Source organism: Leptonychotes weddellii, chromosome 14 (assembly GCF_054177405.1).
Source record: "Leptonychotes weddellii isolate Sample4059 chromosome 14, ASM5417740v2, whole genome shotgun sequence".
Classification (NCBI taxonomy): Eukaryota; Metazoa; Chordata; class Mammalia; order Carnivora; family Phocidae; genus Leptonychotes; species Leptonychotes weddellii.
This window is the reverse complement of record NC_138382.1, coordinates 60,462,145-60,488,421: the sequence shown is the minus strand read 5'-3', so window position 1 is coordinate 60,488,421 and position 26,277 is coordinate 60,462,145. Positions and strand designations below refer to the sequence as shown.

The 26,277-nt window shown below is 42.0% G+C and overlaps 1 protein-coding gene across 9 annotated transcripts in view; it reads left to right on the top strand.

The window, feature by feature from the left end:
- LPAR1 (lysophosphatidic acid receptor 1) overlaps positions 1-26,277 on the top strand; it is a 295,096-nt gene that overhangs the window by 144,409 nt on the left and 124,410 nt on the right. Inside the window, exon 1 of one of the 9 annotated variants that reach the window (XM_081803371.1) lies at positions 15,030-15,690. The exons of 3 other annotated variants lie outside the window; for them this stretch is intronic. The gene's annotated coding sequence lies outside the window, so the exon portion shown is untranslated. Of the gene's footprint in view, positions 1-15,029; positions 15,691-16,057; positions 16,299-16,424; positions 16,691-22,287; positions 24,302-26,277 lie in introns of those variants that run through there. 5 more of the 9 variants (XM_031028331.2, XM_081803369.1, XM_031028330.2 and 2 more) reach the window with 5 other exon arrangements.

Genomic DNA, 26,277 nt, shown 5'->3' with positions numbered 1-26,277 from the left:
TGTTCAGAATGGTTTGATCCCTATCCAGCTGAATTCCTGAGAGGAGACGAAATCCAGGTCTCCTACTCCTCCGCCATCTTGCTCCGCCCCCCTCAATATTGTTTGATAAAAGTTGCCTCTTTGTTGTTAGAGGACAAAGCAATAAGATGATGGCTGCAATTGTTTGTAAAGAGTGAAGATACACTAAAAGACCCTGGCCAGTTGGAGTGTGATTTAGGAGACATTATGGAATGGAAATGATCTGTTATGAAAAAATGGAAATTATCTGTTATGAAAAAGTGGAGGAGGAAACGGTGAAAGATTCAGAAAATAGGAATATTAGAATAGAGGCTAAGCTGCTATCTATAAAAAAAAGAGAGCTCCAAAATACAGGGGTTTAAATCACAGAAATTTGTTTCCCTGTCAAATAACAGTCTAGTGGCGAGTGGTCCTGGTTGGTGGCGTGGCTCTCCTGTCTTTAGTTAGTCATTCCAAGACATTGTTCCTTTCATCTTGTTGCTTCTCTGGTCCCTCGGGTGTTGTCCTTGCTAATTGTTTGAAATCGAATCAAGCTAGATGATGGAGGGCAAGCAATCTCCTTTTAAGCAAATGATGTAGAAATTGCACACATCTCTCCCGCTCACACTCTTCCACTTCCATTAGTGCAAACTAATCACATGATCGTAACTGGCTGCAAAGTTGGCTTGGAAGTGGAGACTCTAGCTGAACATCCATGTACCTGCTAAAATTCCACTAGTAGGGAATAAGAAAAGTAAGTTTTTCTGGTGGCCACCAGTAGTCTGCCACACCATGCTAATTGATATATAGGGAACAAATTTCGTGGAAAGTATGGAAACTCAGGTCCATGCCTTTCTCAAAGGCACAAAGCATCTTTGTGGGTTACTGGCTAAAAGGCAAGTCTCTGAAATCTGTCACAATAACACAAATGAAACCTTTTAGTTACTACCTGTTGAAATTGTTTCCTTTCAACTTTATCTCCAAGGATTCTGCATGAAGGTCCAGAACATTTTCTTTGCCTTTCTACAAAGGGCAATCTAGACTCTCTCTTTTCATGTTCTGAAAGATTAGCTCTGCTCAGGGATATCCTTAAATCCCAACCTTCTTGTTTTTCTCCAGAGCCTTCTTCAAGTGCTCCACTGTTTCCGCTCACAAAGGAACACAAAGCAAAGGGGCCTCTCTCCAAAGGGGCCTTAGTTCTTTCCTCTTAGTTCTCTTAGTTCTTTCCTCCTGTCGGAACTCCTTGGGTAGCTCAAAGAGCTTAAATACAAATTGGAATTTATTGGCTTATGTAAGTTAAAAGTTCGAGGGACAGACCACAGGTACACCTTGATCCAGGGGTTCAAATGATGTCTTTAGGATATTATCTCACTCCCTCTACATCTCTGTATGCTACTTTTCTGAATGTTGGCTTACCCCTTTGGCAAGTTCTTATTCATGGTGGCCTCCAACATTTTAGGCATTCAGTCTCACAGTTCGAATTGTAGCAGGAAAAGAGAATATATTCCTTTCTCACCAGCTCAAGCAAAAGTACCCAAGATTGTACATCATTGGCTCTGATAAGATCACTGTCTCATCTTTGAATTGATCAATGGGACGTGGAATTGAATGTTTTAATGGCCAGCACCACATCATAGGAAAAGGTTAAGTCAAAACAAAACAGGAGAAAGGAGTATCAGGGTGTTGTTAGCAGAAGGGAGCGTGGATGCAGGGGCAATGAAAAAAACAACAGACATCCACTATGCTATCCATTTGCCTATGGAGTTGACACATCAGAACTAGTCTTAGGATGACATTTAAATGCTTGCCTGTGAGTGAAGATTATTTTCTAAAGCCCTTTGAACTACTTGGTTTCCCTGAGTCATCCTCTTGCAGTGCCATACTCCAAATGTTTGTCGCTATCATGTCCCCATGTCTTTTCACCTTGAGGGCAGGCGTATGCTTTCTCACTAGGACCTACTGATCATGAGTTCTATCACAGTAATTGCCATTTTGCAATTGTAACTCCTTGTAGTTTTGATTTTATAGCCCATTTCTATTTTCTGTAACTTCATGCTGCACTTTATTTCTAATGCAAATGAGTGGCTTTTTTTTTTTTTTAAATCATGACCCACCTTAACATAATGGGGGATATCAAGACTAGAGCATTCATAGCAAGAGTAATTTGTATAGGATTTCAGGAAAGAAAACCTCCTTTATTTATTTATTTATTTAAAAAGATTATTTATTTAAGAGAGAGTGAGCATGAGCAGGGGGAGGAGCATAGAGGAAGAAGCAGACTCCCTGCTGAGCAGGGAGCCTGATGCAGGGCTTGATCCCGGGACTGCTGGGATCATGACCTGAGCTGAAGGCAGACGCTTAAGGACTGAGCCACCCAGGCGCCCCATAAAGACAGAGGCTTAACCGACTGAGCCATCCAGGCTCCTCAAACCTCCTTTACTTCTTAAACAGAATAATAGATCTCTCCAAGATATAGTTTTGACTGGTCCTATTGATAGATGGTTATACACACTGGGACATTCTCTAAGGTTTGCAATAGATAAGACATTTGCCACAATCATAGCAAGGCCCTATTTACTTTAATGAGGACTAAATAAGGAGCAGGGAATCTAGTTTTGTCACTGTTCTCTTGGAACAAGCTAGATTAGCTGGGACTTAAACAATGTAATGTGGGGTGAGGTGGTTAAGAACACGGACTCAGACTTTTTCCCCCGAGGTTGACATCCTTCTTCTACCACTGCCTTTTTGATCTTAGGAAAGTTACTTCACTACACTTTTCCCTAGTTTCTTCATCTATAAAGTGGAGATAATAACAGTATTTACTTCACAGAGTTGATGTGGTGCTCATACGAGTTAATAGGATAAAATGTATAGAATAGTTAAAACTGCGAAAGTAATCTACGAGCCACTGGAGTACAGAGTTTTGTTTGTTAGTATTATTTAATTTTTTAAATGAAATTCACATATACCTATTCAAGGAACAAAGTGAGGGAAGTATTATTCAGTAGCACGTTCTTTGAAGAGAACAACCAAAGCACAAAACCCACATTTTCTTTTTATGAATCCTGCCTAAATTATCCACATCTGAGTAAGAAAGTGGGAATGACATACTACTGGAAAAACAGGCTAATAAGCCTCCCCTAGTTTCATATTCAAGGGGTGGAATAATTTATGGGAAAGCTCTCAAGGCTTCTAAATGCTGCAATCAAATCACTATATGGAGAAAGCTACAAAATCAAATTCCAAACAATGAAAACATCAGTTTCTTAATGGAACAGTTCCAACCATCTGGCATTCATATGTTGTTTGCAGGGGTGGTTATTGTGCAGACATAATGACCCAATCCCACTTCTAGGCAAGAAGCTTTCATGAAGGAAGTTTACCCTGGCCATTTGTGGCTGGCTAATATTACCAGAGGATTTTTTTTTTTTTAACTGTTCCACTGTTAATGTTTCAAATTCAGACTTTTTTTTTTTTCGAGAGAACACAGAAAGAAGGAGCTGCAAATATACGTGTAGAGCATAAGAGGATGGGCAGATTTCAGCATTTCAGAAATAAATTTTTCTTCAAGGCAATTTTTAAAAAAGAAGTGCCAGTTACATAAGCTGGATATAGTCTTGATAATCAGTGATCTCTTCTAAACATGTTGAAATTAAATATTGGATAATTCTCTTACTGTACCTTAAAAACTGATTTTGAATAAAACTGGAAACAGAAATTAATGACATTTCATTTTTACTTGAATGAACTGCCAATTTTGTTAGCGTATTATTTTCCCCTTTGCTTTGGAACTTGACCTACAGTCAAAGGTTCGTTCATTTACTTGAATTTAATTAATCCAACAAGTATTTACTAAGCGCTAGATAACTGAGTTAGGCATACATATGTAATAGGTGTAAAAAGATGAGTTTTTAAGAAATGGGAACAGGTGAGTTAGGAGAAGGGCAGGTTGATACAAAATGTTAACAGCGAGAGGTGTTTTTTTTTTAAGATAATTGGATAAGATAAAGAAGAAGGAAGACAAGAGGGGGATGTGCAATAAAATTTAAAATTCAATGTAAATAAAATCTATGTTGGAGTGATTAAAGAGAAAAAATGCTATGGATCATAGGATCACATGGTTATAAGCTCTCCTAGGATGCAGGGAGAAAAGGCAAAGAGCTAAAAATGATAAGAGAGCAAGTGAATGGAGAATAGAGAACAAAGAGCTAGTGTATGGATAGGGCTGTTCTTGAAGGAGACCAAAAAAAAAAGAAGCAAAGGTACAATTAACTATGTAGTAGAAGAAAACTCTCCTGGACCTATTTTATAAAGGTTTGCAAAACTATTTGTAATCCTATTACATAAAGACCTATTTTTGTAGATTTGAAGGGGTTTTTAGGTTACAATATAGTTCTATTTTTCTTTTTTGGGAGAGAACAGAAAACATTCAGAGATAGGCAAAGACTTCACCATATACCTCTCATAAAGCCTTGTTGAGAAGTGGGAAAATTGGTCCAAGGGACTGAGTTATGTACCAAGTTGAGAGCATTTAAAAATTATTATTCAAAGAAAAGAATAAAATAGATTAAGCATTCAGCACCAGAAACTAAAGAGAATTACAAAATAAACCCAAGAAAGTCAGTAGGAAGGATTTCACTGTAAACAAAACAGTTAATGAGATACTCAGCAGAAAATGAATAGCACTGATAAATAGATCCTAGATCTATTTTTGTTGTGAAAAGTAAAAAAAAAAAAAGACCTTTAGCAAAGCAAATCATTAAAAAAAAAATACTAATTTATAGTACTAGGATAAACAAAGGTATAAATACCCTAACAGTTCCAACTCAAGCAATTTTAAAATCTCAACAAAGTGACTATTCATGACAATTATTTAAAGATAAGTATAACCTAATTTTAAAAAGGCAGTAACTATGGAATGTACTTGTTACAGGTTGAGTTCTCTGGGAAGTAGATGCTGGGGCTGAGTTGGGAGTGCAAAGAGTTTGTTGCGGAGTAACATCTATGAAAGGAAAAGGTGGAGAAGCAGGATAGGGCAAGGGGAGCCATCAGACCACGATACAGAACCAACAAAGTTTTTGCAGGCCTGATGCGGATCTTGGGAACAAAGATGGTCCATTAGAGAAGTCCCACATTCGGACTTGTGTCGCTCCCTTGCTCAGTCATTGGCCAGCATACTCTTGGCTATCGCTTTGCTCCTTCATTGGCTGAAGGGATATCCTAGGAAGAATGTGGCCTCACCTCAAAAGCCACAGAGGACTGAAAGTACTAAAAGCCATGGGTTATCTTTGCAGCAGGTCAGTGAGTTCTTTCTTGAAGCAGATCGGAATGGCACATCTTCACGAGTGCCGCAGTGTACTTGCTCTGCATGGATCCACTTCTGCAAACTTGTGGAGGTAGCAGAGCCTCCAGGTATCGGGTGGGTTTCCCTTCCTGAAGGTAAACTTAGAAGAGGGGGGTTAGAGGGACCAACTATAACCTTTATCACTGCAGTTTGTCTCAGGACCACAGCTTGTACTTAGCTGCTCCGCCACTCCTTATTCCTATACCTAGGAATAATCTATTGACTTATCATAAAAGTTAATTTTTCTAGGACATGTTTATTGTGTATCTTCTAAATCCCTTCACCCTCAGGTAACATGTCTGCCAGTCTTGGTAACGCACCTCATGGTGGGACTCAAATCCTCGTTCCTCAGGGCTCTGTGTCCTGGGTAACTATGTTCTTCTTTAGTTGCTATGTTTGTCTGTTCACAGTCACAACGCCTTGTCTCCTGGTCTCTACACACCAGGACCCCAAACTGCCCAGGCAGAAACCACAGCTGGTAGTTCAATGGGACTTTTGCTGTAAGATTTTAGTCCTGGTAAGAGTACAGAACCTCCACCTTGTAGATCTTAGAATTGTATGGAGAGAAGCACAAAGTCCCACAGTGGGTCATTGACAATGATGGTAAGTGGGGTCACTTCTTGTACCCTCTAATTTCAGGGACTTGTGTATTTTTCCTCTTGGTGATAAAGCATCACCTCAATAGGTTTCTGATCCAATGCATATACTGCATCCTGCAAGATAGTTCCCCATCCTTGCAGGGTCCTGTCTCCAAGTTGGTACTTCAGCTGTGTTCTTCAGCAGCTTCTTCCTCCCTCCACAGGAAGCTTCTGGGTGGGGCTTTATGTGATAAGACCACATGATATACCTTCTTCACTGTAAACTAAATGCCTTGGTTGAATGTTGTATGGGATTCCATGCCTGCGGATCCGGCATTCCGTAAGATCTGGATAGTGATGCTGGCTGAGGCCTGAGGGTAGGAACGGCAATGCCATATGCAGAATAGATGTTTATTCCTGTGGAAATAAACCACAGCCCTTTTAGCATGGAAGAGGCTCAACCTAGTCAACTTGCCACTAAGTTGCCAGTTGGTCTCAAGAAATGGTCTGTACTAGGAGCTCAGAGTTGGTCCATGTTTATGTCCGTACGTGGGCTTTGAGTGGGTCTCCGTAGCTGGCAGTTTGGACATTTAGAAGCAGCGTCATAGAGGTAGCTTTGGAAAGTGGGAGTCTATAGCCTCCCTCTCTGCCATGGTGGCCACTTCATTCATGTGTCCATCACGCTGTTGACAAAGGCTGGCTCAGCATTCCTGCTTGTGGAGAAGTGGAGAAGTTCTACCTCTACCCTCTCCTTTACCAGTCAGAAGAATTATGGAAGGGGGAGGATCATGTTCATTCAACTTCATCTTAGAATAGATTATGATACTGAATGTAATTTACACTTGCCAAAACCTATGCTGAATGGGTCAAGTCCATGCTCTCTAGATCTAAATATCTGCAAGTCAGTGCCAATCTCGCTGTGGGAAGAAGTCCAGTTATGGTTATTGTTGTTAACCTTTCAAAAACTTAAAGTCCCAGAAATGGGTTTTAAAGATAACTTTTCATACTGTTCTAGATCTTTTCTTAGAAATTAGAGCTAAGTAAACCTCATCAACAAATTCTATCAGGGCTCATTTGCTATTGCTTCCTTCCTTCTGATCATACTACATCATCCCAGGAGTTTTAAAGTGTTCTGTGTTACTGTTTCAAACTCCTTACAGTACATCCGTATTGTGCAAACTAGCAGTGACTTCTGCGAAGTTACCTCTTGTCTGCATAGTAACCCTCCCAAGGTTGTGGCCATATTTTATATCAGATTGGTTCCTATTCTAAGGTTTGTAATCTTTTCAAGGTGCCCACATGAGGTGGCCAAGGGCTCTTAACAATCATGGATAAGAACTCCAACCTTAGTCAGTGTTATGCGCTGAATTGTGTCTCCCCAAAATTTTTGGTTGAAATACTAACCCACAGAATGTGACTGTATTTGGAGATAGGGCCTTTAAAGAGGTAATTAAGGTAAAATGAGGTTCATATGAGTGGGTTCTGGTCCAAAAGGACTGGTGTCCTTATAAGGGGGTTAGGACACAGACACACAGACTGAGGGGAGACCAAGTGAAGACATATGGAAAAAACTGTCATCAGCAAGCTTAGGAGAGAGACCTCAGAAGAAACAACTGTGCCAAATCCTTGATCTTGGACTTCTAACCTCCATATCAGTGAAACAATACATTTCTAGTGTTTAAGCCACCAAGACTGTACTACTTTGTTCTGTCACCTCTAACAAACTAATACAGTGGGTGTGAATCTCAGTCAATGAACTTAGATATTCAAGAAGTATGTTCCTATATTTCAGATTAAATTCTAACTCAGGATCTCCTATTCTTCAGGGTTGGTGGGAAAGCATAAGCTCAGTTCTTTTGAAGTTTTCTTCCATTCTTAGGGAATTAGTTATACACATGTATCCAGATTGGTCATCCATCCAAAGTTTTGTATAATGTCAGTGTGTTGGAGAGGCCCATCTACCATTGGTCTTTAGAGCTTGCCTCTAAGACTTCTTTTGTCCAAGTCCCCTGTTGCTATGCTACCCATGAGACATGAGCATCTGTTACTAAGCTATTCTAGGTCCCCTCTATCTAAACACGTCTTGAAGTCTTTTCTTCTCAACGGTCTTGCTTGGAACATTTGCTAGAACAGAAGTGCCCTCTGTTCTTGAGACACAAACCTTTCTCTGTCGCTCTCCTACTAGCGTGTTGTTTTTCTTTCAGGTCTATACATACCACTCTATGCCTGTAAATCCTTTTATCCTAAGAGCTTAAGCTCTCTGCAAAGATTTTTGGCTCTTTTGTTGTCTGTTTTGCTGCACACCTTCCTGGGCAATGAACACAGAGCATATGACTATTCAACAATGAGTGGGAGGAAAATGGAAATACAGGGAAAAGACAACATAGAATAAAAATCTTAAAATGTAGTCTTGTCATATAATTAGTATATCCCACTAAGGGCAGAAGAAACTATACACTCTTGATTATAGAAATATATTCTATGTTACACAGAATTAAGATACTAGCTGTGGAAAATCACAGGCTTTATACCTAGGAATAATCTATTGACTTATCATAAAGTTAATTTTTCTTAGGACATGTTTATTGTGTGTCTTGGTTTTGTGTAGGAATATAATCATTTTCTGCTTCTTGTATACATGTGTTTAATCACAACAGTAGCTCCCAGAGGATGTAATGGCTGAGCATTATTCCATGTTTGTTTTAGGAATATTATTGCATGGATAGATCCACATAATTTCACTTGCATTTAAAAATATATTATTTAGGCATAATCTACAAACACTAAATTACAGTGATCTTAAATGTTCAGTTCAATGAGTCTGGACAATTACATACACCCATGTTACCACCACACAAAGCAAGATATAGGACATATCCTTCCACCAAGGAATTCAGTCAATCTCTACTCCCTAGGCAATCGTTCTGTTTCTAACATTACAGTTGAGTTTTTCCTGTTCTAGAACTTCATGGAAATGAAACCATAGAATATACACTGTTTTGTGTGTGTCTTCTTTTGTTCAGCGTGTTCTTGAGATTCATCCATATTTTTGTGTATATCAGGAGTTTGTTCCTGATGTCACTCATTCATCTTCCATTCATGTTCATTTTTTTTTTTTTTTAAAACTTTGGAATTTACCTGTCTCTGGCAGAGTATATGTTGGTGGAGCCATTCAGTTAAATGTAATCGGTGCTTAATCAAGCAGACTTTGCGCAAATGTGTAACATCTCTAACTTGCCCACTTTTGATGAGTGCCCACTCCAGAAGGCAGTACATCAGAATTTCTCCTTTTCTTAGATCAATCCATAGGTGTCATTGACCTGCTGAGATACCAGTCAAAATGTATGTGAGTATATATATTAGATAAGCCAAGTTAACTGATAAGATTCCTAAAATTTATTGGTTCAAAGAACAAGAAATATCTTTTTCAGGTAAAAGTCCATAGAGGGTGTTCACATCAGTAGATAGGCTCTCCTTCATACGGACACTAAGGTGTCAGGACTTATGGCTGCCAGTCATCTTCAACCCATGGCTCCAAGGTTGGTGTGGGCATCACCATCCCAGTCAACCAAAAGGGACAAAGACCATAAGGAAGCACATGTAAGAGAATTTTATAGGTAGTCCTAGAAGACCAGGCAAAAGTCACTTATGCTCAGATTCTACTGGAGAGAACTCAGCTATGTGGCCTCAACTACCTGTAAGAGTAGCTGGGAAATCTAGTCTAGCTGGTACCCAAGAAGGCAAGAAAGCATATTATTGTAGTCAGAGGCCTCTGCTACAAGATAGATACTCTACATTTATCTGTAGAGAAGTTTCATAGCTTTGATTAGGTTCTGAAAGGGGTCTACATCAAAAATGTTTCAGAGCCTCTTCTACCTCTAGTACTGCTGCTTTCACCTTGCTCTAGAAGGTATAGCAGACTATGAAATCAAAACAATAGAGACAACAAAATACACATGACTTAGGAAAACCCTGCGCCCCATTTTTGCTCAGGGTGACACAGTGCTGTTCATATCCCTTAGAATACTCATTGCAGGGCTTGAAGCAGACATCATATCAACTACCAGAACTCATAAGAATCCAGCATATTAGAATCAGTCATATGTTTTTTTGAAAGAAAAAAGACTCTTTTTATGGTTTGTGCTTTTTGTGCCTTGTGTAAGAAATTCTTCTGTACCCTGAAATGATGAAGATATTCTAAAAATCTGGAGGTGTTGCCTTGTTTTTAAAATCATTAAGAACTTACTTTTGTTTACAGTGTGAGGTAGGGGTCCCATTTTTAAAAATATATAGAGTGCTAATTATCTCAGCATCGTTAATTAAACAGATCATCTTTGATTTACCAATTTGCATTGACTTATTTGTCATTTATATGAATGGTTGTTTCTGAACCTACAATTCTCTTTCATTAGATTATTGAATGACATAATAGACCCTGCAGGTCTATGTGGTTCTGTTTCGGAACCTGCTTTTCTTTTTTTTTTTTTTTTAAGATTTTATTTATTTATTTATTTGAGAGAAAGAGAGACAGAGAAACAGCATGAGAGGGGAGAGGGTCAGAGGGAGAAGCAGGCTCCCCGCTGAGCCAGGAGCCTGATGTGGGACTCAATCCCAGGACTCCAGGATCATGACCTGAGCTGAAGGCAGTTGCTTAACTAACTGAGCCACCCAGGCGCCCTGCTTTTCTTGTTCATTAGATTATTTACCAATCACTGCACCAACACCACATTATTACATTATGAAGCTTTTGATATCTGAAGGGAAAATTTTTCCTCCCTCTGCTTCTTCAGAATTGTCTTAGTCATTCTTGGTCTCTTCCGATTCCACATGAATTTTGGAATCACTTTGTCAAGGTCTACGAAAGAGCCTATATTACAATTTGGAGTAGATTGCTTTGTGATCAAGGAGTCTTCTTATCCATGAACATGATGTATCTCTCCATTTATTTAGGCCTTTCTCTGTATTTCAACGAAACTTTATATTTTCTCCACACATACTCTACCTTTCTATGAGTTTTTAATCAATTATAATAAAGATTGGTTGCTATTATGAGTGAGACCTTTAAGAATTTATAATCTCTAATGGGTTGTGGTTTCTTTGTATATTGATCTTTTATTCAACAATGTTGCTAAACTCTCTTATTTGTTCTATTACTTTATTAGATTTGCTTGAATTTCTTAGCAGACAACATCATCTATAAATCCTATTTTCTTGTTTTCTGACCCTTATAGCTTCTCATTTCTCTGTGTGTGTGTGTTATTAGCAAGGGGCTTCAGTACAATGTTGAATAAATGATAAAATGGTAAATCTATCCTTGTTTTATTGCTAACTTTAATAGAAAAATGTTTAATGAATTAAAATTAAGAATACTGTTTCTAGAATTACGTTGTTGGTAGCAACTCTTTATTGTATTCAGGAAATTCCTTTCCTAGTTTGCTAAGATTAAAAACAATAAATGAATGGCAAATTACTTTATATTTTCTCATATTAAATCATCCTTACATTATGGTGTTAACCTGATGAAGTATATTTTTAAAATCCATTGCTGAACTGGGTTTGATAACATTGTATGTAAAAATAACATTTTTTAATGCCTTTTGAGATTTGTCTAATAATTTTCCTTTTTATGTTTTTTTTCTGATTTTGGTATCAAGATTTTATTAGCTCCTAAAATCATCAAGATGCTTTCCTTCTTTTTCTAATCTTTGAAACCATTTGAATAGAGGTTGTCTATGAAGATTTCATAAATCTTTCCCACTAAATCTTTGAGCTTTCTTGCAGGTAGATTTAGAAACGGGAATTCAGTTTATTTAATAGTTATAGATATATTCATGTTCTAAATTTTTTGAATCAATAGTTTTTGTAATTTATATTTTGCTAAGAAGTATTTATTTTACCTAAGTTTTTAATGTTCAGAAAGGATATATGACTATACTATTCTCTTAGTATTAAAAAATTCTACTGAAACTATAATTATAATCTCATTCATAGTCTCGTTTTTCTTTTTTTTCTCCACTATCCATTTTACTAGCAATTTACCATTTTTGTTTGATTTTTATGACCCTTTCTATGATTCCTTTGTATACAGGTCTCTTGTTAGCTCTAATATTATACACGTGACACATGTTTTTTTCTTCTTCATTTTTGTTTTTTTCTCCGTTTGTTTTCTATCAAAGCCTTTTCACTTGGGTAAGGAAGACTACAGGAAAGAACTTGCTAGTCCTTTATCTGCTGTAGACTGGCCAGATGATTTGTGCAGAAATGTGATGTGATGAGAAGCAGGTGAGCACAGAGACACTCCATTGAGGGTTTTCATTTCATTGCCAGGTAGCCCTCCCACAGGGCTGCTGTGCACACAATCCCAAGGTCTCCTCCCCCTTCTTGGAGTCTCCTCATGCTATTTCTACCATCAAGAGGGTTTTTTTTTTTTTTTTAACTAAATTGGGCTGCCTCACCCACTCTGCTGCTGGCCTTTTAAAATAGAAAGTTTTCCTAAGGAGAATGATTTCCTTCTAGCCAAAGGAAAAACACCAGAGAGGCACACATGCCCTATGTAAAGAAGGAAGAAACCTATGCCCCAGAGGCACCTGAAGAACTTTCCCAGCAGGTTGTATTCTCTCGGGGTATTGTTTCACCAAAATGTATTTTTTGAACCAGTCTCTACATTAACAGACCAGGCGGAAAGTTTCCAACAGATCTTTCTGTTGATAGTTTTGATTACTCTCATAGAAAATTTCAAAGGCTTTTTGCCAGATGAAAGGGAACATGGGAAGGCAGGGAACTGACATGACCAGCAATCCATTTCTGAACAAATGATAGAGCCTAACGCAACGACAGCCAACTTGTCCATCCTAAGTACTTCGTCAGTTATAGCTCTTGGACCACTCACTAGAGAACATCGGTAATCTAACAAAGTCTGTAGTATCCTTTGAGATGATAATGGAAACTGTACTTGAAATACTCCTCATTAAAATTCTCTTCATTTTGCTGAAAATATTTTTTTTCTCACATTTGATAGCACCAGCTGTCTTTGAGTCTTCGGCTCTGCTGAAGTCATTTGAAGAAACAAATCTAGAGAAACACTGCTTGGCAGAGGGTAAGAGAGAAAGGTTACAGCAGAAAGCATTTGGATGACTATCCAGGAAAGGCAATGGCCTGAATGGAAGAGGGCCACAGGCAGGTAAAAACATTGAAGAAAGTGTATCACGGCATCCTTCATCTTTACTGAAACAATAGCATCCATTTCAATGTTTTTTTTTTTTAAGATTTTATTTATTTATTTGACAGAGAGAGCCAGAGAGCACAAGCAGGGGGAGCGGTAGAAGGAGAGGGAGAAGCAGGCTTCCCGCTGAGCAAGGAGCCCGATGCGGGGCTCGATGCGGGGCTCGATCCCAGGACCCTAGGATCATGACCTGAGCCGAAGGCAGATGCTTAACCATCTGAGCCACCCAGGCGCCCCTCTGTTTCAATGTTTTAAGAAAACTGTTCAAGTCTATTACCTTACTTTGATAAAGACAGCTCAGAACCCAATAAAATAGACTATGCTTGTATTATTATCTCATTTTACAGAGGAGAACACTGGCTCATTAGGAACACAGTACTTGTTTTGATGAATTAATTTCTGTGCTGAGCTGAATTCTGTCTTGGATTTCATGTTCTCGCTCCCTTTACGCTGGGCATACAACCTACATTGGATTTGAAAGTTATTGTCCTAAAGCTGGTTGCAGAGCAGTCTCATTCAGACAGGTCTACACTTGTCAGAAAGACAGGTCTGTCCAGGCTGACCTTGAATTTTGTTCTCCATTTCATCTTAGACCACAGGAGACCAAATAAAGAGAAAATAAAGTGTTGTACAGCAAATAACTTAGAACTCTTGAGTACATATGTCTTGTGTGGACAGAACTCCCCATCTGATGTCAGGACCACAGAGTAGGCAGTTATATATTAAGGCAGTTAATATATAATGAAGGCACGAGCAGCAATATTCCTTAAGATGGTAAGAGATAAAATCAATATATTCAAAAATATTCAAGGGGAAGTGGTAGGCAAGAAACTCCTTTACACTCTGACTTATGAAGAGGGGCTAAACATTGAAATACTTTTTAAATTAAATAATCTAATAATGTTTATTGATAAAATTAATATAATACTTCAATTATTTTAAATAAAAATGTAAAACATTCTTTTCACTAGATATTGAAGTTTTGGCATTGAGAAACCTAGCTAAGTGATTTTCTGAGTTGTGCAGAGCTGTGGTTGAAAACAAAACCCTTTCAGCATGTATTCTTCTCTTATCAATATATACTTTGTATTAGACTTTATAGTGAATATTTTCCTATTTGCCCAATATATTTTTTTAGAGTTTAAGGTCAATGCCTCTCATTATTTGAGAAGAGTGTGTACATGCATTTCTGTACTGTACATGAACATATTGGCACCGTGCATGTATTAACATTTTTAATTTTTCACATTCTAAGTGGATTATTGTAAAATAAACCATAAATTGGTAGGAAAGGAGAGAAAGTGGAATGTTTGATTTTTTAGAAAGGGGGAGCTTGGCTGGCTCAGTCCGTACAGCCTGGGACTTACCTCCGGGTTGTAGGTTCGAACCTCACACTGGGTGTAGAGATTACTTAAAAAAAAAAAAAAAAACAACTTTTTTTTTTTTTTTTAAAGAGGAGGATTTGAAAGATTATCTTAAAAAAGAAACCGCTTTAGATAGTAATTGACTAGCGGACAGGTCTTAGCCCTGAGCATCCTGTGAAAACCATAGGCCAACACAGTCAAGGTTCTAAGCAGTCGCGGGCAGCTGGTCACGTTCTGTTAATAAGCACACCTAACTGGTATCTCGAAAAGTGTCCTTTACGAGAAGTCTTCCCCTCCCCGCCCACTGAGGTTTAAAGGGACCTCTCCTTTCTGAAAGCCCGAGATTACCGAGCGACTACCATCAAAGCAGCCCCCCCTCCCCCCCGCCCCATCGCTGTTCTGCGTTTCTTCCTCAGACCTAGCTATCCGTCCAGCCGAGCGAGTCCCCCTGCCTCACTGCTGTCCCGGTCTCTTATAGGCCCTTTCAAAGGCAAGAGCGCTCTCAGCTTTTACCCCTAAACAGCTCCTTCTGATGCGTGGCGGCTTTAGCCCCGGAGCGAGAGGCCGAGAATTGCCCAAAGTCCGGAAATCCTGGGAAGCCAAGGGTGGGAAGCGGGAGGTGGCGCGGCTGGAAAGCCCCCGATGGACCGGGTGTTGTTATAGGACCTGGGCGATCCTCTGTGGCTGCCACTTTTCCCAAGAACGATCCCCAGACCTTAGTCCGGCGCCGCTCCCGCCCACGCCTCCAGGTGTGCATTCCCCGCCCTTAATTACTCTCCCAAAACTGATAGTTTGCACTTGCAAAGTTTCACTGGGAAAGCGGAAGAGAAATGTGTAACCCTGGCTGTGGAGAACTAAGGGAGCACAGTCACGCTTGTTTTGGTCTGCAGACCGAGTCAATGGACAACTCAGAAACAGAGACGTGTGCACCTTTCTAGCAGAAAAGTCGACTCTTGGTTTCTTTGCAGCCTCCAGTTAGAGGCTGTGCTGGGAGAAACTTGGTGTCTTCTGCGAAGTTGAGAAACTGAACTACGAGAAAGGCCCTACTTCAGGGGTTTTGCGGGCCCGCGATGTTTTCCAGAGCTTTTCGAGCGGGACGAGTAGAGCGACAAAATGAAAATGCACCGTGTGGGGGAGCCCACCCAGCCCAGCAAGCTGGCAGGCGCTGAGGCGAGCGCGGGAGGGGTAAGCATCCGAGCCGGCGGCCGCGGGTGGGTCACACGGGGCTGCGGAGGTGGTGGTGGGGGGGCGGTAAGATAGTGACGGGAGGCTTAGTGCCCCTCCGCCCCCGCCCAGCCGCCGGGGCGGGGAGGTGGCAATGAATGGGGGAAGGGGCGCGCCGAGGGTCGGGGCTCCGAGGGTCGGGGCTCTGGGGGCGTCACACCAGCTGACGGAACGAGCCAGGGGGAGGGAGTCGGGGGTGCGGGAATTGCCGACTTGTGCTACGTGGAGCCGGCAGAAAAGAAGGCGGAGGAAGAAAAGAGGCTGGCGTCCGCGCCGCGGCTCCGGCCCTCCCCCGCCGCCCCGGCCAGCGCGCCAAAGCGCGAGCAGGCGGCCCGAGCGGCGGCTGGGGCTCCCCGGGTTGCGACTCCCCCGCCCGCTGCGGAGCGCTGCCCGGATCTTGGGCGGCCTGGACGCCGGCGCCGCGGAGCCCTCCCCGGCTTCCCCGGGGCGGGGGGGTGGGCGCAGGGGGCGGCCCCGTTCCGGGAGACCGCCGAGGGGGCGGGCGGAGGGCCGGGCGCGGGGAGCGAGCGCGCTGCGGGAGGCCAGCCGGAGGGCAGCGGCGGGCGCAGGTAAAGGGACGGGCGCGGCGCGGGGGGACGGCGCCCCCTGGGCGCGGAGCCAGTGGCCGCCGCGTCGCTTGCGCCGCCGCACGGCGCGCTCGGCTCGCACTGTCCCGGGGCAGACAGGCTTTGTGGCTGTGCGTGCGAGTGTGCGAGCGAGTGTAAGTGTGCGCGCGCGCGCGCTCGCCTGTGTCGGCTGTGGGTGGGCGTGCGCGCTTGCGAGCTGGCCTGCAGGAGGCGAGGCTCTCGTGGCCTCCGCCGCCAACCAGTTGACCGAGCCCCGGGAGGGAAGTTGCCGCAGCCGCCTGGGCCGCCGGCCCTTCCGTCCCCCGGCCAGGTCAGTGCGCCCCGGGGCCCGCGCTTTGTGCGGCGTCTGCGGCCCGGACCCGCCCAAGTGACACGTAGGTGGCCTCGGGTTACCTGGGTCTGGGTGGGAGCGCGAGAAGGCTTGCAGGGGGTGGGGGGCTCGAAATTACCCCAAAGCCGGGTCCGGGTGGACGTGGAACGCCAGGGTTCCCCGTGCGCCGCAGCGCGGAGCTCCCGCACCACTTGCTTCTCACGGACGACTCCTTCGTCTCTCCCGAGCTGCGGACTTTCAGCTTAGTTTGTGTGCAGCCGCCTAACAAACACGCTCAGCAAGTAACTGGGAAATTGAAGGCAAGGGAGGGACCTGGCTTAGAGTTGGTAGTTTTGAAACCGACAGGCTCGTTTGGTTTGTGTAGGACTAGTTTGTTATGAATGGATTTAAATTTTATTCTTGTTTTTTCTTTGCTGCCATTTGGCCTTTGATTTGTAGGGGATGACGGCATCCAGGACTTGTTGCTGCCTTCGGTCTGGGGCCTGAGATTGTTGCTCTCTGTCGCTACTTCTCTTTCTTTTCTTGTTTGTTGAAATCTCTGGATTTTTCGTAAATGTGGGTTTTCAGCGAGGGCTTGCTTGTTAAAGTTTCACTGATTCCCATTGGAATAGGTGCATATTTGCAAACCTGAATATCGGAAACCTGTAACTGCAGTTATTAGGATAAAATCCTCTATTCCTTCAGGCTCTAACAGTCCTTGTTTTTCACCTATTTGCATAAGTGTTGTTTGCCCAGCGTAAGCATAACTGTGAAGCCAGTGGTGTGTGATTCAAAGCCTGCGATTCTGGTTAAAGGGAGACTGCACTGGGAAACCTTCTAATTCTCCTAAGAAGCGATTCACTTGTCAAATAGAAGAGTAAGCCCCAAGGGAAAAGGGTGTTTACTGGAGTTATGACTGTTTGGACTGAACTAAATTGCATACACACACACACTCACTCACTCACTCTACCATCTAGTTGTTTCTGTCCTTGGTTCTCTAAATCTGGTAGGAGTGAGAAATTTGCCTCAAATGCTAAACTGTGAATAACGATTAGCACTGTAGGTATGTTAAGGCCGTGTTTTACTTGACACCGTTTAATTTGAGGATAAAGAAGCTAAGTAACAGTGCGTAGGGGGAAGGCAGGGGCTAGAATGAAGAGTGGGTTGTTATAATCTGAGTCCCTATGCTCACAACGTCCCCTAGTGGTCCCACCTTAGCCAGTCAGGTCAGCTTGTTTTCATCTCGAGGTACTCATCTGGAAAATGGATGGATTTAATGATCTTTGCTGTTCTTTCCAGCTCCCCCAGGTAATTAGAACCTAGCGGTTGGTTATCCCATGGTAGAACAGTAGTGAGGGCAAGAGGGTCAAAGGTAGAAAAAAAAACTTGCAGTAGGAGATGCCTGGGGGGGTGGGTGTAGAGGAAGAACCTTGACCTGGGGGTTGATTTTCCTCTATTTTTTATTTTCTCCTCCACAAGGGCATCAATAATACTCCCCCACACCCCCCTTAATCTTCCATTCTATTACAGTGAGTGAACTTGTTTAGCCTTAAAAGTGATGTGGAGTGGGGGTAACCTCTGTCGTGGGACCTGACCAACTTCCCATTTGCATCAGTGTCTCTCAGGCTCAGCAGCTGCCCAGTGCTGTGGGCACTCAGAGGATCTCAGTATCCCTGTAAATGATGGGGGAAAATACAGAGATGGGAAGGGCAGCCCTTTCAACGGCTTGTGTTTGGAAACTTCTATTTTTGTTTGAAGCTAATATTTACCAAACAGAAATTTCATTTAAAAAAAATTATACCATAGATTTTCAAAGCTTTATTAGACTGGGAAATTCAAGGAAAGTAAAACTCTTACTTGCTAAGTCTTTTTGATACATAATGACACTCAGCCTGAAGTTAGTGATTTTTAGGGCCAAGAATCTTATTTCAAATGCTAAGTAAGGAAAGTTGCAATCTGGGCAGAATACACTGTATCATTTTCACTGGGAAGCTCCAAGTGTTCAGCAAATAACAAGACTTAAAATTTAGTTTGAGGTCAAGATTTTAATATCTGTGCTTAATGTGTGGCTGGTCTTCCTTTAGTTTTTTTGGTACCCATATGCATACACACTTGAGGAGCATGATTTATTTTAAAAGTGAAGTGTGATGTAATAAAACTGGGAACATAGCTTTTGGTTTGAAGTCTCAAAGTTTGCTCTGGCCTTGTTAACTCCGCCTCATACTACTTGGTTTCTTGTTTTTACATATCATGTTACCCCCTCCCTCCCAAATCCCTATTGTGTTATTACGTAGGTATCTCGTGGAGAACTATGGATATCTTAGAAGGTTGGGAGAAAAGGAGAAAATCGTAATTAAATAAGCAATTACTGAATTCCTCCTATAGAGGCGGACACAAAGATGCTAAAAAGAGCGGCAGTGCAGAGGGAAAACATGCAGCTAAGTTCAGTACATAGTAGCTGGATGGCATAACTAGGTGTCAGCTGTAGAATCCAAGAACCCTTGGCATGCACGGGAATGGAAAATGAACTTCTGACTCTGGGGAAGACTTCACAGAAGGGCCTTGAAGGGTGAAAATGATGCGTCTCTTAAAAGATGAATGGTGGAGAATGAAGATGTAGTTGGGGTAATGAAGGGGTAATGAAGGCTGGAAAGGGACCAGGCGGTAAATTAGGGGGGACCTGGGATGTTATTTTAAGAAGTTGTGCTACGTGGGGTTGGGAAGGGCTAAGTATTAACCCCCAAAATGCAGGAAGACAATGGTAATGCCTACTGGGGCATCGTGAGGGGTGAAATGTGTGAAAGGACTGAGCTTTGATTCCTTTACATTTCGTTGTAATTCATGGCCAGTGAATGTTAGGGCACTGCTACCAGCTCATCCAGATTATATAAAAATGATAAAATAAATGACACATAGTTTCCTCCTCCACAGTCCTCCCAAACTGATAGTGGTCTTTTGAGAAATTTCACTGAGCAGAAATTAATGATGCTTGTGAGGCCTTTTGAGCCTGTGAGTTAAAATCACTCGCCAGGCACAGAGCTGACCAAGAAAGCCTTTTGTTTTGTTTAGGGAAGGGCCTGTGAGTTAATGCTAATTTAAACATGACTCGGATGGCAACCAGCATTCTTGACCCTGTTTATCTTTTACATAGTATTTAACTACAGCGGTTGAATATTTGTCGTACAGAAGAGAAAGAATTATTACTAGTTTTGAAATGGGGCTAATGCCCTTGTAAAGGGGAGGAGGAAATGATCCAGGGAGGAGGTTGGGGAGAGAGCACTACTTTGGGTACTGCAGTGAGGGCTGACCCAACCCTGAAAATCCTTTAATTGTAATTCCAATAGAAGTAGCTTAATGGTGTAGATGAATACTTCTTTAAGAACCTCCTTCCCGATCATCTGCTTTTTTTCCTCCCTGAATCTCTAGAGCTAAGGTGTCTAGTTTATAACCTCTCAGATAGGAAGAATCTCTGTGGGGTCCATCTGAGAGAGAGGCATTTGGCTGCTCTGTCGGTTTCTTCTCTTACCACAGTGCCTCCGTGTCGCAGGTGGGCGTGGACGGCTTTTCAGCTGTATGTCACAGGTGGAGCTGGTCTGGCTAAGGCTTCTAATTGCCTTGAATCGAGATGCTGGGCTACCCAGGAGCCTTAATAAAAGATTAGGTCAGGGGCTTTTTACTATCTTCTGAGTACAATTTGAATGAAGGATCCTCCCACCAGTTTTATCTTTTGCAAGGGAACTTGGGTTTGGCATGTTTAATTAGTTAATTTGAAGGAGCCCAGGGTTAGTATACTCTTGTTTCTTAGAAGGATACTTTTTTTTGTTGTTTCTTTGGTTTTTAGGGAGGGAGGTAAGAGAGGGTGGTGGTGATTGTGATTTTATTTAAATGCCCTGACATTTTTTCCTGCAGGTTGGTATGATTTCACAGTAGCATTGTTGTTACTGACTTATGGAGATTGGGCAAAGAAGATTGTCCTAATACTTTGATGTTAGCTCCTGTCATCCGATCGGTGCTATAGAGACTTTAACCTTGAAGTTCATGTAAAATTCAAATTTCTTTCAGAGATGAAAGAGGACTGCTGTACTGTGTGCATGGATCTAGGTTATAATTTTTTTATTTTTATAGTACTGTTTTGAAAAAGTGTTAGAAATGACAGGGCAGGGCGCCTGGGTGGCTCAGTTGGTTAAGCGACTGCCTTCGGCTCAGGTCATGATCCTGGAGTCCCGGGATCGAGTCCCGCATCGGGCTCCCTGCTCAGCGAGGAGCCTGCTTCTCCCTCTGGCTCTCTCTCTCTCTCTCATTCTCGCTCTCTCAAATAAATAAATAAATCTTTAAAAAAAAAAAAAAAAAAAGAAATGACAGGGCAGACTCTTAACTTTAGTCCAGTGCTGAAACAAACATGTATAAGCCTGAATGAGCTAGATCAGGCTGTGTTTGTTGTATTTAATATGGAGATAAAAGAATTTCAAAACCAACCTCTTTCTTTAAAAAAGATAGTTTGACCCATAACACCTGGTCATTGGTCTCTTTGGGGGTGGGATTTCCCAGGTTGAAACCGTTAAAATGAATTTTGTTCATTATAACCATCAGAGGTGCCTATGCTTATGAAGGTTTAGGACTTACTACCGTAGAGAGTGCTACTGTGAACCATTTCTTTGTGGCAAGTTTCCCTTTATCCATTTTCTTAAATATCAAAACAATGGACTAGATTCGATTTCATGTAAATCCGTCCTCCGTTTTCTTTCTCTGTGTTTAAGTGTTTCTCCTTGACCAATCTTTAAGCTGCCTTCACTCTGAAATTCTGCCCTAACAGAAGGATATTCCTGGCTCTTTGGAAAGAAATGATTCAGGGGCAGAGGAGACAAGTTCTCTTCAACCCTAGCAGCACTCAAGTGACTGCCTGCTGTATAATAAGCATTGTGCTAGGAGTCCAGACAGGACTGCTACCCTCCAGGAGGTGCAGACATGTTAACAGATTGGTGTAACAAGTGATTCAGTGTAGCAAGTGTGATGAGCGAGGTGAGCGAGATGAGCCCATGGCAGTATGGGAACACCAAGCAGAAACACCTTACCTTCAGGGGCGTGGTGGTGGTCAGGGTCAGGGAAGACTGCTGAAGGGTTAGGATTTGGAAGGACCCTAGCAGATAAATCAAGGAACCTAAAAGAGAAAAAAGGGATCAAGATAGAGGGAATCAAAAGGCTTTGTATTTGGGTAAGTCAATATTTCTCTCTTTTTACATCTGTAAAATGGGAATAAGACCTGACATCTGCTTGCCAATTCTAGTTTTCATTTACTTGTTCCTTAATCTTTCATTTGTTCAGTGGTCTATAGATATTTGTTGCACACCTACCATATACTGGGAAACAGAAAACAAGGATGTTTTTTCATCTTTTCAGGGAGTTCTATCATATTTTTTTTTTAAAGATTTTTTTTTTAATTTATCTATTTGACAGAGATAGCGAGAGCAGGAACACAAGCAGGGGGAATGGGAGAGGAAGAAGCAGGCTTCCTGCTGAGCAGGGAACCTGATGTGGGGCTCAATCCTAGGACCCTGGGATCATGACCTGAGCCGAAGGCAGACGCTTAACGACTGAGCCACCCAGGTGCCCCTTCTATCATATTATTTTAATGGAAGTTCTTTTGAAATGCTTCAAATACGGAGCATGCTTATTGAATTATTCTTCCATTTGAGTCTCAGTGGCTTCAGGTAAGTTAGCCTTTCGCTCATAAACAGGAGAAGGAGACAGAGCCTGGTATTCTCATTGTCATTTGATAAACTTGAAATGTTTTGCCGAGATTTACCTGTTTGTGTCAGATCTAGAGACAGCTCTAGCTGTGTCTTACCTGTAACCTTGGCTTGCTTCCATCTCAATTTCAATATTTTTATGTTTTTGAGAGATTTTATTTATTAGAGAGAGAGCATGGGCAGGGGGGAGGGCAGAGGGAGAGGCAGAAGCAGACTCCCCGCTGAGTAGGGAGCCTGACACGGGGCTCGATCCCAGAACCCTGAGATGATGACCTGAGCCAAAGGCAGACGCTTAACCCACTGAGCCACCCAGGTGCCCTCATTTTGGATATTCTTAATTTTGACCCAACTTGTGTTTGAGTTTCTATATTCAGTTTATGATTTACTAGAATAATTCAAATCTAGTGTTCATTGGGGAGTCAGTTATTTTGAGGCCACACTATCTCTGTACTTTGCTGTTAATGTAGTTTACTTATCTTGTTTAGATCACTGGGGAATGAACACAGTAGAAAGTGTTCTAACCAGAAGAAGGTAGCTTCATTCATTTATAAAAAGATGTGGATTTTGTAATGATTCAAACAATATAGAGGTGTCTAAAGTACATGTAATAACCTCCCTCAGTCCCTTTAACCTTAAGCATGTGATGTAGCTCCTTTGTGAGCAATTTGTTACATAGCCTTCCATACTTGTACTTCTCTTACAGATCTACAAACTTGTTTGTGTATGTAGATATTTACATGTGTGCGTGCAGGTCTGTTTATAGATACCCAAGGACTTGTGTGTATGTGTGTCTGTGGGTGCACACACTCGCTCCTGCCTCTGTTCTAGAGAGTCTGTTAGGAAGGCTGCCACCGTGGCTCAGACCTTTGAAGTCCCAGGAGCATGTGAATCTTCAGAAACAGACCTCCATGCACACATATAAATGGGACTTCTTGAATCGGTGCAGTATGGTATTACTCAGTGAGGTTTCTATCAGAGAGAGATGAATGTCTGGCTGTTATGAACAGAGAACAAGAAAACTATTTCCAGCTGTGTGACAACCGAGACAACAAATATCATTGCAGAGAATGTTATTCTCACAAGGACTGTGCTTCATCTGGGTCTCGGGTGAGGGGAGGAGGGGCCTTTCGGAGCACGTGTTTGGCATCTGCGAACCTTTTGTTAGGTGAAAAACAAGGCGTCTGGGGTAGGCCCGTCCAGCTCTCCAGCAGAGAAGATAGGTGGAGTTCCTTATTCTAGGCAGGTTTCATGGTGCGAGTTTTAAGCGAGGAGCCCCCTTCCAAGGCCATAATCAGACGGTAAGGTGGAGGGCTCTCGCTAAGGGAGACTCACAGCTGAAACAGAATTGCCTTTTGTGAAGGGGCCGCTTTGCCATCTTGGGCTGTGATTTGTTGGAAGAGGGGTTATTGTCCTGTCCAGAAAATGAGGCATTCATTCTGTACTCAGTATTTATTGTAGTTCCATACAGAACTGCTTGCTGTCCTTGGAGTAGACACGGAGACCTAAAAGTTCAAAGGCTAGGGCAGGATAACTGACTTCCAAATTCGGCAGAATCTGGTTCCCTTGTCACTTTCTCTGAGCCCCAGTCAGTTCAGTTTCATGCGGCCGAAATCTTGGAGCACTTCTGTGGTGAAGTCCTTATGCTTGGCTCAGGACACTAAAATAAAATAATAATAATAAAGCCACCAAGAAAGTATGGTCGCTGCTCTCAAGTAGCTCATAAACATGGAAAGCCATGGAAATAAATGCCTGAGATCGGGCAGACAGTGATAAATATTTTAACAGAGTGTCATCTGAACATCTGAGGATGGAGAGAGTAACTCTGCCTTGGAGGTGAGGAAGGATTTGCAGCAGGATTCTGGCCTCCGTGCACAGTTTGGCTGAGAAGCTCATTCCACATGGAAGCGTAGAAGGCGCAGGCGCTGCGGGTGAGTGACCGGTTAGGGTTTGTGGCAGAGTTAGGTAATGCTTCGGGTCAGTCTTGCAGTGCCAACAGGCAGAGCCATTGGGAACCAAACAAAGAAAAGGGCATGTCGATGCCATTAGCAGATGGACATGACAGTATAAGAATTCTTCCAGTGAGGCATGTTGGTTTTAGGCAGAGATTTTCAGCTGGTGGCTGGAATTTGAATTTGAAGCTTGGCTGAGAGGTCAGAGCTTGGCAGTATTGGGGAGTAATTGTTATATATCAGAGTAAATACAAGTGAAATTTACAGGATAAGCTGAAGAGCACTTTTAGAGTGAGAAGAGTGGTATATATATATTTTTTAATATAAAAATATAAAAATTCTCCAGCTTTATTGAAGTATAATTGACAAATAAAACGGTAAGATATTTAGTGCAAATGTGATTTGATGTACATGCACATTGTGAAAGGGACCCTCACCCTCAATATATTTGGTGTTTTAACAAGGACAAGATGTATTTTGATTCTTTAGGCTGTTTTTCTTTCTAGCAGGTGACTGAAATAGTCTTACAGGCTGTCACACATTCACTGAGCGCCCACGATGGCTTTTCTTGATGAGGTGGTCCTGGGATGATACAAAGAGGATGGAGTTCCAGCTTGATGTTCCTTTGGGTGCATAAAAGCTCCCGAAACAATCCATTCCGGCAAACGAAAAGACAATTCTGAAACTAATTAGAAGGCTAGTGGTGGTTTGGGGGCTGAGAGGAGTTGCAAAATATAGTTTTAATTTACTGCAGGACTAACAGCAGTGAAAGTCCTATTACTGTCATTGCTATAATAAAAGAGAAGCTGAGAAACTTAGCAAAACTCTGGAAACCCTATTAAAGACCAGATGTAGGAACCCCAACAGGTTTGTTGTGGGGATTTATAAAATCTGGTCTAGTACATGTAAGCTTCCATTGCCTGATGAAGGTAAAAGTAGGATACAGTATAACTTTGCTGTTTACTTGTTTTTTTTTTTTAAAAAAAAACTTTTCTAATTGTGTATTTCCATTTTATATAATTACATTGGCCTGGCTTCCTGCATGTGAGCTAGAACAAGGATAAATCTGTTCTTAGTCGTTTTCTCTCTAGGCCATTATGATTCTTTAAAATTACACTCTTTTCCATTTGATAATAAAAACAGTACGTGCTCACTTTAGAATTTGGAAAGTATAGGAGACTCAGCCATAGTGCTGCCCTTCAAAAATAACTTCCTCATTCCATTTTGGGATCATTTCTTGGAGTTTTTCAAATATTTGATCTTCCTGAATAGTCAGTAGCATTCTGTGTTGTTTCTTAAGTATACTTGGCATTAAAATCTTCCATTTTTAGGGGCGCCTGGGTGGCTCAGTCGTTAAGCGTCTGCCTTCGGCTCAGGTCATGATCCCAGGGTTCTGGGATCGAGCCCCACATCGGGCTCCCTGCGCTGCGGGAAGCCTGCTTCTCCCTCTCCCACTCCCCCTGCTTGTGTTCCCTCTCTCGCTGTGTCTCTCTCTGTCAAATAAATAAAATCTTTAAAAAAAAAAAAAAATCTTCCATTTTTAATTTTCAGTGACAACATGGTAGTCACAATGTTTAATTAGTTCCCATCTCCGCTTGCTTCTTCTCTCTTTATTTTAAGGGTGTATGCTTCTCTGCCATCTTTCGGTGCTGGTGTTCCCAGAGCTCCAGCCTTGCTCTGAACAGTCTCCATGGGTGAGCTTATCTACACAGTGGCCTGTGGTTCCCAGGCTTTTGCCATGGACTGTGACTTCTCCCTAGAGTTCTCTGTTCCCTGGTATCCATATGCTTGCTCTCTTTCCATTTTTAGGTCTCAATTCAAATGCCACTTTGTTAGTGCAGCCTGCCCTAATGACTACATTTAAGATTGTATGACCTTTCCCGTTTATCCGACATGCTTGATTTTTTTTTTCCCCTCCACTGTATTGTTTTTTGACTTTTGACTTTTGACTTCTT